General features: G+C 37.6%; 1 protein-coding gene across 3 annotated transcripts in view; it reads right to left on the bottom strand.

Moving 5' to 3' along the window:
- The window catches only part of LOC105229131 (diacylglycerol kinase 1), a 198379-nt gene that overhangs the window by 158388 nt on the left and 24741 nt on the right, over nucleotides 1-15250 (bottom strand). For all 3 annotated transcript variants that reach the window (XM_049453422.1, XM_049453424.1, XM_049453423.1), the window contains exon 2: nucleotides 14746-14905. The gene's annotated coding sequence lies outside the window, so the exon portion shown is untranslated. The remainder of the gene's footprint in view (nucleotides 1-14745; nucleotides 14906-15250) is intronic.

Raw genomic sequence — 15250 nt, 5'->3', positions numbered from 1 at the left:
CATTTACGTGTTCCTCTTCTTTTCGTCGTTGCTGGATTTTTGTCTGGACCTATGAGGTAGGATATGTACTGGTGGTCGCTACCAGTATAGTCTTCCAAAACTTTCCATTCCCGCAGCTGGTTTGCGAATCCTTCGGACACCAGCGTGATATCAGGGGTTGTGTCGTTGCATCCTGGTCTTCTGAATGTGGTTTGGGATCCTCTGTTTGCGACGATAAGGCCTAATCTAGCCGCCATGTCGAGAATTTTCCGGCCCCTCGAGTTTGTAGTCGGTGTGCCCCATTCCATGGCCTTGGCGTTGAAGTCTCCGGCTATGATTAAGTGTCGGTTTCTTTGTCGTGCAGCATCCTCTATAGCATCGAGCTTTGCTTGGAAGTCTGTGATAGGGTCGCTCGGTGTCAAGTAGCAACTAATTATCGTAATGTTTTCGTTTTTTATCCAGACAAACCCATTTCCTCTCCCGCTGTTTGTTTTTCTGAAACTACTCCTTTCCGTTAGCCATATTGCCGCTGTTGCTGTGGTGTCTTCTAGCCATGTTCCATCTTGCGCTATTTTGTACTGCTCGCTGATGATTGCTACCTCGGTTCCGAGTTCCAGCATGAGCTGCGGCAGGAGGTGGTCAGCCGTTTTGCTTCTGTGCATGTTACACTGTAAGATCTTCATGTTCTTGTTTTCTCCCTATACGACTCGCACGACCGAGACCCTGGGATGTGATCCGTTTGGGTATGCTTCTGTTCTACGCAGAGGCAACAGCTCGGTGAGTTTTTGCAGTCTTTCAGCTTGTGCCCAGGTTTCCCGCATTTTATACATAATCCTTGGCCTTTTCTGTCGGGGCCTTTGCATTCCCATTGTAAATGGCCGAAGTCGAAGCATCTGTAGCATTTTTTAATTTCCTTCATAAGCTTCATCCTGCAGCTGATCCATCCTATTTTTATGTGACCTTCTTTTAGTATCCTGTTTGCGCTATCGGCTGTCAACGTCACATATGCGCGTATTTGTTCGCGAGTATTTGGAGCGCTGGTCCTCACTGTGATTTCTTCATCTGCTTGCTCTAGCAGACGTCTTACGGAGGTCGTGATTTCTGATGCGGTGGATAAGGAGTCGAGGTCTCGGATCTCAATTGTGGCTTTCTGCTTTAGCTCGCTTACAGAAGCTATACCACGTAGGTTGCTTGTGAGAGCATTTCGGAGCTCTGGTTTTGGTTTTTCTCCTTTCTTCAGTTCTAGGAGCAGGGCACCTGATTTTGTTTTCCGTATTGCCCGGACTTCCACTTTGTCTTGGTCTGTCATGACGTGTTGTCGTATGTTTTGAAGCACCTCGGCATAGCTGCGGCCTTCTGCCGGTTTGATTAGCACTGCTTCTGGTCGAACTCTGGTTCTGGGTGCCCTTTTTTGCTTCTGGAGCTTGTCATCTGTTTGTCCTTGAGTTTGCTCTTCGCTTTGATGTCGTTTTGCCTGCTGTATCTTTTTTCCTCTTACTACGTGCCACACAGTATTTCCGGGTCCTCGCCCCCTTTTCTCTGACTCCTGTTCCATTGGGCTTGGTGCCGTTCGTTTAGGAAGAGCTGTCACTGGCGTTGAAACATCGGCGTGTTCGTTGCATGCATCCAAGGACCTAGTTGTGGTCGTGCGTCTCGTATCCTTTTCTGCCTTCATCCAGTTTCGGCGCAGGCTACCGATGATATCGAAGAGTTCGTCTAGCTCGGATATCCCATTTTTTACATCGGAACTTATATTCTTCTGTCTCAGCATTGCCAACTTCATCTTTTTCAGGGTAGCGCGGCACTTTAGAAGGGCTTCATCCTCTTCTGCTCTCATCTTCTGAATGAATTCTTGCCTTGGAGAGTTGTATCCGTTTCGTAGACCTCGGTCGATAGCCGGAGTCCTATTATTTGCCTCCGTGCTTGCTTCCGCTGATTCAGGTATAGAGGAGGCGGTTTCCTCTATGCAAACCGTTTGGATTGCCCTCTCATTTCCCATCTGTGGCGGCGAACGCAAGATTTTGCTTTGTCTTCTAAAGGCATTCAATTCGTCGTCCATTCGTCCTTTTTGGTTTTGTTCTGGTATGTTGTTTTCATTATTTTCTTTATTCATGTTTGTAAGGGTCCCCGCTTCAAGCCGCTATCTTTGCTCGATTGTACAGTTGCATTTTCGGTCCCTGTGGTTATCTTTGCATTGCAGGGAGGCCACACGGGGGTTGACACGAAACCTTATGGGAATTCGTGTTCAGAGCCAGGACCATAGCACTAGTCAGGATTGAAATCAACTGAGCCTGTACCGCCAACCTAATGGCGACGTAGCATCGAACGTACTTGAAGCCCTGCCAAAGTTTTAACGGGACGGAGGCGCCTATGACATTACCCTGAAAGCCATTTCTGCAAGATGTCACTCTTGCATACTGAGGTAACAGAATGCCACAGCCGTCAGCCCAAATTCAAACGTTTCCAAATCGTGTGTCAAAATCGTGGTCCTACTTCGTTGCGTGATTTCTTGCGTTGTCGTCTCTGCTGTGCTCTTTATTTTAGTCGGGGGCTGTATTTGTTATTTACAGCTAACCTGCGTTTCTCAGGTTTGCTATCTGCGGTCTGTTGCCCCGGCCGAGCATTTACAGTTGGGGATTTATTTTCCTTACGATTTCCGTTGTAGCGTCCCTCGTCGCTATGTTGCCTCCCTCTCGTGGGTAGGTGATCCCTCGAGGCCACCCTCTATGGGGTTGTGGATGCTTATTTTGAGGCGGCATCGAGTCACCTCGTCACCGGAGATTCGTAGGATGCTTCAGGTCTTTTAAGCCGAACCCTCCTCTCCTGTCGCTCTTGGTCAGGGACTGCTTATTGGGTATTCGCAGCTAACCTAAGAACTTAGGCCGTCAACAGTTCGCCAGGCTGTAACCCTTGGTGGCCTGAGCTCAGCCAACTGGTATTGTTATTGGTAATGTTATTGGTATTGGTATTGGTGTTGGTATTGGTATTGATATTGGTATTGGGATTGATATTGATACTGGTATTGGTATTAGTATTGGTATTGGTATTGATACTGGTATTGGTATTGGTATTGGTGTTAATATTGGTATATTTGGTATTGGTATTGGTATTGGTATTAGGATTGGTATTGGTATTGGTGTTGATATTGGGATTGGTATTGATACTGGTATTGGTATTGGTATTGGTATTGGTATTGATACTGGTATTGGTATTGGGATTGGTATTGGTATTGGTGTTGATATTGGGATTGGTATTGATACTGGTATTGGTATTGGTATTGGTATTAATACTGGTATTGGTATTGTTATTGGTTTTGGTAATGGTAATGGTAATGGTATTGATACTGGTATTGGTATTGGTATTAGTATTGGTATTGATATTGGTATTGAAAGTGATTTTATTTTGATTTTTAGTTTTGGTTCTGATTTTGAATTTTTTTTTTATATTGTTTTTCTATTTTTTAGGTGTTAGCGTTGATATTTGTTCTTGGATTTTTTTTTATAAAGCTTTTTTATATCATAGTAGTATTGAATCGTAGTATTGCTTCCTAAAAATTTCGAAACATAAACTTTAAAGGTGATTGATCTTTTTATTATTGATCGCATTAGTAAATGAAAGAAGCTTGAGAAAATGCCTTATTGATGGAATCAATAGTATTGATATTCAGAAAATAATTATTATAATTTAATTTGTGGTAATGGTCAGCATATAATAGTTAGCTGTTTATTGTAAATTGAAATTCTATGCTTTTGACATGCTTCTGACATTTTTTATTAAATTTTTGAAGCTCAAAACAATTTGCTTATAATAATCATAGTTTAATAAATGGAATATCTTCTGATTTTCATGAATAACTAGTAAAAGAAAATATAATAAATTTGTAATTAGTTGAATGTGCAAATTCATTGACGGTTTTTTGCCGTTAATTAAGCCAGCATTTAGCAGCTGGATTAGTAGTGCTAACTCCCATTGTAAAAGCACTTACAAAAAAACATACAAGCATACATATATACATGTTTAAACTTGTACACACATATGCATATGTGTAAATTTAGGTGGATATGCAGAGCAATTTTTTGCTAATTAATGAAATATTTGCCTGTATATCAACGTGGGTACAATGTTGCACGTTCGAATGTTTACAAAACCATAAAGTCATAGCTGGAAATTATTCATTAACCAATAAATATTTACCTGCTTATTTATGCATAAAATTTTCCAATAATTGTAAATATTTATGCCATTTAAATATAGCTACGTTCGCATGATATCAAATGTCATACGTTTTTATGGTTTTACATGTGCACTTGTGAGTGTGTGTGTGAAGGAGTGTTTTGCTGGCTCATGTGGATAAACGTTTTATGCTGTTGTTGTACTTTTACATATGGTGTATGCATATATTTACGTTTATTTATGTGTTTGCATAGAAATGCCAATTTTCATTAATTGTCGCATATTTAATAAAATATTTGCTCATTAGCCAAGTGGCGTAGGCCAATTTAAATATATGCGTAGGTCGATATATATATGTACATATATATAGATATTTGTTTTATGTATATTTGTTGTTTTTTTTTATATTTATTTGTATGCATAAAGACCCAACAAAAAGTCAAATTAACTGGATTACTGCACGGCTGGCTGGCAAAATGCCGCATAATGAACAAAACATATAGTAGAGTGTATCGAATAACGGTACTGCTGGCGGTATATGCAGTAATTTACAATCAATAAATAATTTTTAATGAGTTTGATAAATTTTTTGATAGCCTACTGGGCAAAATGGTTACTGTGTGCTGATAGAGTTTGAGCGTTAAATTATAAATTCATATTGACCATTCGCTTTATGGTGTGGAGGGGTGAAGGTTGATGTGTTATAATTTTTATTTCATATATTCTACACTTAGCTGGCTAAGTATTTATGTGGGGTTAAAGATGGCATTTGTCTGTAACTGAAGGTTAGAAGAGACTCTCTTGTCGTGGTAAGAGTAGAAAAGCAAATAAAATGCCTTAATCTTACGCTGAAATGATCTATTCTGGAAAGTGTATTACTTTTTGCTTTTCTGGGTAGCCAGAAAACATCTGTTTGAAGTCGAGCTAAACTGAGAAGACAGAACATCCCCTCTACGGGGTTGTGCACTGGGTTTGGGACCCGCTAAGTAAAAATGCCCCCAACGACTGCTGTCTAAAGTAAGTGCCTCTACATATGTATTCTTTTGAAGTAACTGAATATAAAACTTTGGCGGTTTTGATTAGATAATTTCAGGGTGCATGTAAGAGGTGTTAGTTTGTCAGTAGAAATCCTTAGAATATTTGTTTTTTAAACAATATTTCGTGAAAGCAAACAGTAAAGCCTCAAATGACAAAATGGAATCTAAGAGCTAGACGAACTACTAGACAGTGATTTCAGTAACCAAAAGTATTTCCAAAATGTTTTTAAAGTTCCCATTATCTGTAAATTATAACTCCGTCCGATCGACAGATACTATAAATAGCAAAAAATGGTACTGATTGGTGGCTACATGGAGATGTAGTCGTCTATATGTGATGTTGATGTAGAGATTCTGGTCCAGGATTAAAACCTTATCGTTATATAAGAGCTGATTCTTTGAATTTTCTAACAGAAAAATCGCTACACAAGCATATAATTTTAACAGAATATCTCTTAGGACTAAGCTAGCTTCTATGAAATGATTTTTTGAATCCTCTTTCAATGCAAAAGCCACACTTAAACCATCGAAAAACATAAAATCTATGCCATATTCTACATTTTACTAAACATATTTCATTCAAAACTAACAAAAAATACATTTTTTCCAACCGTCACACTACAAAATCAAAAATAGCGCATTTTCAAGGAAAAAGATTTGAATGGTAACACATCCGGCAGGTGCCGCCGTGCACTTGAAGGCTATCAAAAACGCAAAATGAAACTTCTGTCAGGTGTCGCATAACCAAATGGCCATCAAAACGACATTGAGACAAATGATTTGCGTGGGCAATACGTCAGAAACGACAGGACAGCACATGCACTAGGATACGTGCAGCCTTGTGCGTCTAAGCTGTCAAAGGCGTAAGGCGGAAAACGCAAAAATATTGAAACATCTGTTACGCAAATATGTGCTCGTTGTCAATGGCGCTGATTCAACATGTGTCTATATATATATGTACCAATATGGACAAGCAGAAAGAATTGTTGTGGCTGTGATTTGACGTAGAGAGAGGTAAGAAGAAGGAAAGATAAATAAAAGGGTGCGATGGCGTAAACAAGCTTGGAGACTGAGAAGTAATCTATGGTGTGCTATGGGGATAAACATTTTTTGTTGTTACAGAGTGTTAATGGATTTATTGGTGGTACCATGAGTGGCGCTAAAAATTTTTTATTGAAAAGTTTTACATACGATACTGGAAGATCTGGACAGATGGATGGGTTAATAATATGGAAGGATTAAGCAAATCTGTTTTGTATTTGGACACACGTTTCTTATTGCTTTTTGTTTTTGGTGATTCACATTCAATCAGGCACCCAATACTTTATATTTATTTATATTCATTAAAAAGTGAGGAAAATATAACCCTTTTAGAGTGAATATTAGAGATCGTCTCAGTATGACCCTCCGAAAAATCATTGGTTTTCGCGATTTTTGTGTTTTTTTTTAATAAAATAAATACATTAGTGACGAATACAAAAAGATTTTTATTTATTGGGTGTTTTGAATGAAAAGTATCGAATTCGGCCTTCTTTACGACAGTTTTTCTTAGAAAAAAATATGAAGATTTCAAAAAACGCTTCCATAGCGTGATAGATTATAAGAAAAACGCAAACGAGGCTGATGTCTCGTTCCGTTCCCCACTCTGTCCCCTTTCTACAAAAAACGCTGTAGCGACCGTAATAATTTGAATTTCGATTTCAAAACTTGAGAGAATGTTTATTACGGTGTATACTATCCCATAGTTGAATAACGATTTTTCGAAAATTTCACACTGGAAAGATACCTTAAAAGACGATGCGTGATGATATTATTGAAGTTAATTTCGCAACAATTTTCCGTGAAAATATCCAGTTATCTTTTAATGTTCTTCGTTGTAATCATTCAGATTTAGATATACTCAAAATTATTAGGCAAAATTCAACGAAAACTGTTCAAGCGACTAAGTGTCGAATTTGTGGACCCAAGTACTATAGTTAACTTTTCACCGAAAATATCGATCCATATATGAGATATATATAGGAAATTCAGAGAGATTAATTAACTGACAGTAATAATTCTGTGTGTCAAAAAGGGAGTGAATCGGGTCAGTACTTCTCTGAGACCCCATATATCTATTATATTGATTTTTGATTTTCCAGGTTACTTTATGCTTGACATATCGGCCAATATTTGAGTTATCTCAATAAAATTACAAAACATGTTTTACTCATAACAGTATAACTTTGTGCCTAAAATAGTAACATATTGTTAGGATTTTCGAACGTCCTGCTAACTCCATATGATTGGTGTCTGTATGTGAGGTACCCTAATGATACACAGGGAACATTTTTGGAATGTGGCGTGATAATAGTTAAATGATAAAATCGGGTCGATACTACCCCAACTTTCATATAGAACATATAATGATTTTTCTAAAAAATCTTATGCCGAATATGTCGGTCAATGTACGAGTTATATGTAGTATATGCATATATAAAATTTGCTTAGATTCCGATCCTTTGGTTGAGAGAGAGAAGAGATTAAGTATACTTTATTAATTTAAATGAAAACAATAAAAAAAATCAGCTGCCTCCAGCTTGACGTTTCTTTTGTGTAGGCCGTGTTGATGGTCTGAAATTTTGGAGCAGATTCAAATCATTAAAAAACTCAGGATAAATGCTTTAAATAATTGGATTGGAAGTGCAGAAAGTTCCGATAGTTTTCCACAGAAAATCTGATAACCTTCCTAAATGGACACAAGATATTTGAAAAAGTAGGAAGTATCCCTCCCTGAAGGAAAAAGTATTACCACGAAATTTAAGCCAGTTAATAAGGGTGGAATAGGGGCTATATACTAGCGCCCAAAAGATTGCAGATGAAGTGCAGCAACTACTAACAGAGTAATACTGATAAATAAACAAAAATGATTATACTTATTGTTGTTTTGTCTATTTAAACCCTAATATACCAACTGATCAAATTTGTCTCGAAATGGTATATTTAAACTATGCCCCCAATCGGAATGACGCACAATATTTCTCTAGATTATTACTGCTAATGAAGATAACATCAAAAGAGTTAACGAATTTCGACATCAGAGATACGCTGGATATGAAGCATGTCAATGCTAAACTTTTACCAACAGATTTGAATATTTTCGAGATCACAAAAGCGATGCTTCACAACGTAGCTGAGGACTTTACATTCAGTTAACACATCATTACTGGTAAACAGATGGGCGAGTTGATGAATATGACGATGAAACTGTTCAATAAGTTAGCAAATGGCGCCTGAAAAACATATCCGAAACCGAAAAACACAAAATTAGCTGAAGGCATGAAGGTCCAGCTCATAAGAGGCTTATGAAAAGTGAATGAAAAATTGGATTAAATGTTGGGATGTGTGTACTGGCACAGGAGATTTGGAGGCGATAATTAAGATACGCGAAAATTTAGTTTTTTTTTTCCGGATCACGTTTGATCAGTTGGTATTTAGGCAACTTTAAACTGTTTTGACACGGTGAAATTAAAAACAGAAAGGTTTTAGACATGTTAGTTAGAGATGGAATGTAAAATGGTAGACATTTCTTTGAGGCAGGCTCTAAATTGGTGATTGATGATTTAGATGATTTGAAGAAATTTATTTTGATTTTCTACTGATAAAATATAGAAATAAAAATTTCCGAAATTCAATAATTGAATACAATTTAGTCTTTAAAAAGCTTCCTGTTTTCAAGCCTTATGCATTTTTATTTAATTTTATATTCCTTAAATCTAAATCATGAAGCAAATCTGCTGTTTAAGCCATTATGGAACTGGCTGTTCACTTTATGCTGGCCTTCACTGACTTGGCGTATATCGACATTACATAACTTAATGTGCAAATATGTTCTTGCGAAACCCTACAGGCAGAGCATAGAGCACACAATTAACATATTTTACACACCTACAAATGTACTTGTGTTCAAATACATATATATATAAATATGTGTATATAAAAGGTATAACTGTGTAAGTAGTATCTATAAGTTTATCTTGCCTACACTAACATTTGTTGCTGACATTAAAACTGATTTTGATATATATGTAAATAATATTGTGGGTTGAATGTCACAACAAAAGTTAACGAACCGGGCATAGCACGCAGCACCGCAGAGAATGTATCCCACCGACGGCTCCAACATAATAAATAATAAATAAATAAGTAAGCAAAGAAAATATGCAAAAGGTCCACAGCAAGATGGAAGCTGGCAAATGAGCAAGCAAAGTGAGACCGCTGAGAAATAGAAAGTTGACAAATAAGAGAGTGTGAGAGAGGAATGGTGAATAACTAAATAAAAAGAATATATAAATAAGCGAGCAAACGAACTGACAAATAACTGCGCATAACTGCACACGCACATACATGTGTACGTGTGATGTAATCTGTATGGAGTTGACTGGCAGCGGGCTAAAGACCTTCGACCATTAGGCATTAGGCGTCAGCTTGGTGGCTGTTAGGCGCACTCAAGCATATCAAACAGTTTATTGTAGTGTGTGTGTGCGAGGGTCATAATCTAACAAAACAATGCTTAGACATACTTTTACTGGTATACAAGCATACAAAGCACACGCATAATTTCATATGTATGAAAGTATGTATTGTTTTGTATGTCTTTCTGTGTGCTTAAAATAGTATGCTTCATATTTTTCTTATAGCAATGCTACAAAGCATAAATAGATATGCAAAAATTGTCGTAATATTTGCAAAAAAATTCATTTTTTGGATAAAAAATGTACACTGTCGCAGCGTTGACAAACGATATGCGCCTTGTTTGCATATAATTACCGCACAAGGCAAATACACACACACACATACACATACGCAGCAGCAGCATAACGTTTCAAAATTTTTGTGCGCGCGAATCATGCGAGGAATGCCGACCAGCATATCAAAATTGTTGCGTGATATCGCAAAAAACAAAGCGAAAGCGCGCAGTTGGTGCCACGGGGCGTATGAGTAACGAAAGCACTGTGTGTATGCTCAATGTGTGCAGGCAATGCGGGGTTCGAAAGTTGGACAATTGACTGTGTGAATGACGAAATCCCACAAGTTATGCTGAATGTTTTTTGACATTTACGCATACACATGCAAACATACATAGATACATATATACTAATGCACCCATATACTCGTACATGTGTGTGTGTACATCTTGTATATATTCAGTAACATACAAGCAAAAAGCGGCATATTTCAGCTCTCGCCGCTGCTACCTTTGTGCTATTCAAATTTAAAACAGTATTCATGCAGACAACTGATAAGCGTACCGCCATTGCTTCATAGGCTTGCCTATGTGCGTTTGAATTTCCACGTTTTTATTGTTTTTATATCTGCGCCCGTTTTAAATGCCCGCTTTGCGGTTCAATTAGCGCACAAACGTTGAAATATTTGCGCGCAATCACGTGTAGCATATCGAAGTCGCAGCACATACCGCCGCCCTCAACCACTCGCACCACCCTCAACCCCCCGCAACTACCGCTTGATGGTGGTGTTTGTGGAAAAAGCGCTTTTTTATTTTTTGTGGCTTTGTTTTGGTGCGCCATTGCCATATGGTTACCAGTTTTAAAGTAATTAACCATTTTAGCTCTCATACAGTCGCTGCTAAAAGTAGACAGATCAATTATTTTAATCTTCAGCACAGTATGCAGCCACTGTAATTAGCTCTTCCGCCCTAAAACACTAAATTTTAAGCATTCACTTTTGATTTTTGCTTTCACCTAAACTTTTCATGCTTTTGCTTTGCCTCAGGCATTTTTATCTATGTTTATTTGTTTACTTGCTGTGTGATTGATAGCTTAACTTTCATGCGCAGGCGCGAGTATTTGTCGGCATACATGTGTCATAATTGAGTGATGCGTTTTATCTGTCTTAGTCTGCTGTCGCTGTTGGCATAATTATGATCTATGATGACTCATAACAATGTTTGCTAAAACATATATCCCAAAGCATGCAGTGGTGAGTGGCTGTCGTGTACACTCTTATTATTCTATTTTGAAGCCGTAAGTTCGTAAATCACTCAAATGAATGCCAGGAGAAACTAATTATTGACAGTTACTGATGTTATAATTTGAGTATATATTCATAATTATACATGAATTAATCAATTAAAGAAGCGATGATGGTGGGAGAAATGCTGAAGCTGTTGAAGAATGAATATATTTTGCATACAGGAAATTGTTTTTTAATCAATTTCTTGTCAGTAATTTTTGTTTGTTTTGAATTCTTATAATGTTTTTGTATATAAATTTGGTATATTTAGCGTCTATCAATAGAGATCATGCGTTCTTGGCAGCTATTTGTCTAGAAATTTGTATCAAATATTGTCAGTGTGTTCAGTAAGCTCTGCTTTTTCATCATGTCACGTTTTACGAGGTATGACAATTAAGTAATGAGACTGATTCCATAAAACCCGTATATTTGAAACTTATTCTACAACTCTGCCATCCCCTTCAAAGTAGTCTCCGTGGGTAGCTATACAGCGATTCCAGCGCGTTTTCCATACTTCGTAACATTTCTGGAACGCTTCGACTGAGATGTCCGCTAGTACCGTCGTCACGGCCCGCCTGGATGTCCGTAATCGACTCAAAATGGGTTCTTTTGACCACCGATTTTGTTTTAAGCAACAAAAACAAGTCACAGGGTGACATGTCTGGCAAATAAGGCGGCTGTTGCAACACGACGATCCCTTTAGAGGCCAAATACTGGGACACGCTGAGGGCGGTGTGGCACGGCGCGTTGTCGTGATGAAGGATCCAGTTACGAGCGATGTCTGGGCGCACCCTGTTGACTCGTTTTCGCAATCTTTCAAGTACTTGGCAATAGTAGACTTGATTCACAGTTTTCCACGGTGGAACGAATTCGTTGTGGACGATTCCAAGGCTATCAAAAAATGCAATAATCATCGTTTTCACCTTCGACTTGCTCATGCGAGCTTTTTTCGGGCGGGGGGTGCGCGGAGACAACCATTGTGCGCTTTGGCGTTTTGTTTCCGGATCTAAGAGCACTCTCACCATACACTCTTACAATTTTAGTGTACGTTTCCGAAGATGTTTCGCCCAATCTGGCGCAAAATTTTATCGAGACGCTTTGCTCTTGATTTCATTTTTCCATTTTCGTGACGACCACTACAAACACACGTCTACTCAACTTGACGCAGCAGGCAAACTAAAGAAGCTAGAGCGATGTTGCATATATCAATGAAGAGGGGAGGGATGCCGGAAAAAGAGAAAGGGAATTTCAAGGTCACAGGTTTACCACAAGCGCGGCAATAAAATCAGTCTCATTACTTAATTGTCAAGTACTTTGGTACAACGCTTGGGAATTATCCAAGATGATTACGTAAATTCACTTTCATCGAAAAGTCATCTTCTCAACTGCCCATTTCTGGCTTAATGGCTTCTTCAGCAAACAAAATCGTCGCTACTGGGGTTAGTTAAATCCTCGTGTGATTCAGGAAATGCTGCTGTACCACATTGTGGTATGGCGGCATCATCGTGCCTTATCTTTTTCGAAATTAAGAAGGAAATGCTAGCAAGCGTTATGACTTGACCGATTTTTTTCTTTGAATTTGATAAAAATTGACGCAAAAGATCTATATTTCCAACAAGACGGTTTGCCGCCTCATATTTCTCGTCAACATGGACATATTTGCTGCAAAGTTTGGCGACTTGTTAATGTCGACAAATCTAAATGGCCACCAAGTTCGTGCAAGTTAACGCCTATAGATTATATTCTCTGCGGATGCATTAAATTGAAGGATCGCACCAATCAATCAACAACGCTCGCGAAGTTCGAAGACAACATTCAGCGCACAATATCCGAAATTCCAGCTGAAATGTTGCACTGGGTCATCGAAAATGGCCGAAAATTGGTGGAGATATGCAAACGGATTCGGAATGGCCATTTGGCCGTCATTTTGTTCAAATCATACAAAAAAAACTAAATAAATTCTTGCTTTTTCAACCGCAATACGTTTTATTACTAATTGAAACTTTGTAAAGTGCTATTTTAAAGAGTTAATTGAAAAGTCTACGGCCTTTTATAGGAAAGTACAGTTTTTTGGTAAAATTGGTTTTTTCTTCAGCATTATTCCCTTCAAGGATGATACATTCTTTGTAATACTGACAAATCATTTTCGAAATAGGCACAAGTTTTGGCGATCACCTTTTCATTCGACGAAGATTTGTTCCCAGCGACCATTATTTTGAGATATAAGAACAGGAAGTAGTCACTGGAGGCCAAGTCTGAATAATACATTAAATACGGAAGCAGTTCAAAGCCCATTTCATTTTTGCAATCGTTTTCCCTGACTTGTGACACTGAGCATTGTCTTGGTGAAACAGCACTTTATTCTTTTCCAAAGGAAATGTCGCTATGTAATAGTCGCTGATGATGATTCTTCCTTTTTCAAGGTTATCAATAAAAAGATGTCTCATGCGCATCCCCAAATACAGAGACCATTACTTTGCCAGCGGACTGTTGCGTTTTTTCACGCTTTGGAACGGGTTCAAAGTGTGCTGGATTCTGAAGTGGTGGAGCCATATTTAATCTATATTAACGGGTTTATTACGCTTGAACATTTGAACATCTCCAAACACTGCTCCGAATCACTGACTCGTCGTGGTTTTTTGTTAAAAGTGAGTTCGCGCACAAACCACTTGGCATAGAGCTTTCTCATACCAAATCTTCGTGAGTGAAGGGATGTGCACATTCCGTTGATATCGTTAGAGTGCTATCTCGAACAACTTTAGTTTACATTCAGCTAGAATTATTTTGTGGACTTGATTGATGCTTTCGTCGTTAACAACCACTTGTGGGCGTCCACTGCGTTCACCGTCCACAGTGCTCATTTGACCACGGCTAAATTTTGCATACCAATCCTTGATGGTTGATTTTCCTTGTGGCGGTGTCCGGATATTTGACATCAAGCCAAGTTTTTGCTATAACTGTATGTTTTCCATTCAAAAGCAATATTTTATCAATAGGATATTTTTTCCATTTTTCCACAATAAAATGAAATTTTTTCACAAATAAATAAAAATGAAGCGGATTCACTCAAAATTATATAATTCACGAAGTAATGATCGGACCGCTTGTTATACTCGCGCCTTTTTAAGGTTAAGGCGAACTAAAAATTGTAAGGACTCACTTCTAATAGCGCCATTTATGTGTGAGGCTGGCGATTTTTCAATTGGCTTGTTATTAGCCCGATATAAAAGAGTTTCGAGAAAATTCCAGCGGTATAAAGCCAACTATACTTCTCATTATATATTCACTGCAGCATCGTTAAAAACCGTGAGCCAACATAAGGAATCACGAAATCTCTCGAATACTTAGAATAATGTTTAAGTTTAATTATGATGAGAAACCATACAATTTGTTGCCTATTTGCAGTTTTTCAATAAAACAAATGTTGAAAAATTCATACTTTCAGCATTGCGCCAAAATGTAGGCAACAGCTTTTAAAAAATTCTAAAATATCAGTTTTGTACGACAAATAAATTTAGTATTTATAAAATATTTATGCCCTTACCTCTACTGCTTATTTCCTGTCGATGGTGAAGAATTATTACGAGATGAAATTGAAGCTCAAACTTAACACTTTCGGCACACTTACAACATACACTTAGAGCTTTAGATATTTACAGTTGCTGCTATGATTTCTGCCATTATGGAAGAATAAATTAATAAATCTGAAAAGAAAATAAAAACTTATTAATTGTATTTGTAATTATTGAAATATATTCAAAATTCAATATAACTAACAATAATTGAAATATAATCATAGTTCTAGCTTACTTTTATAATTTTAAAAATGTTAAAAAAAAAATAATTTTAATTCTTTCTTTATTCTTTTAACTTTTTTTAATACTCTATATCATCAGTTGCGACCAAAATTTTGTTTTTATCTTACCCAAACTCAAACACTCCAAATATTTTACAAACAATCCACTTGATTTTAATGTAAATAATTCTTATACCAAGCAAATCATATATCATATAACATTTTTATAAAACAATTGCGCAGACCTTCCTTA

Source organism: Bactrocera dorsalis, chromosome 3 (genome assembly GCF_023373825.1).
Source record: "Bactrocera dorsalis isolate Fly_Bdor chromosome 3, ASM2337382v1, whole genome shotgun sequence".
Taxonomy (NCBI): domain Eukaryota; kingdom Metazoa; phylum Arthropoda; class Insecta; order Diptera; family Tephritidae; genus Bactrocera; species Bactrocera dorsalis.
This window is presented reverse-complemented; position numbering and strand designations above follow the sequence as displayed.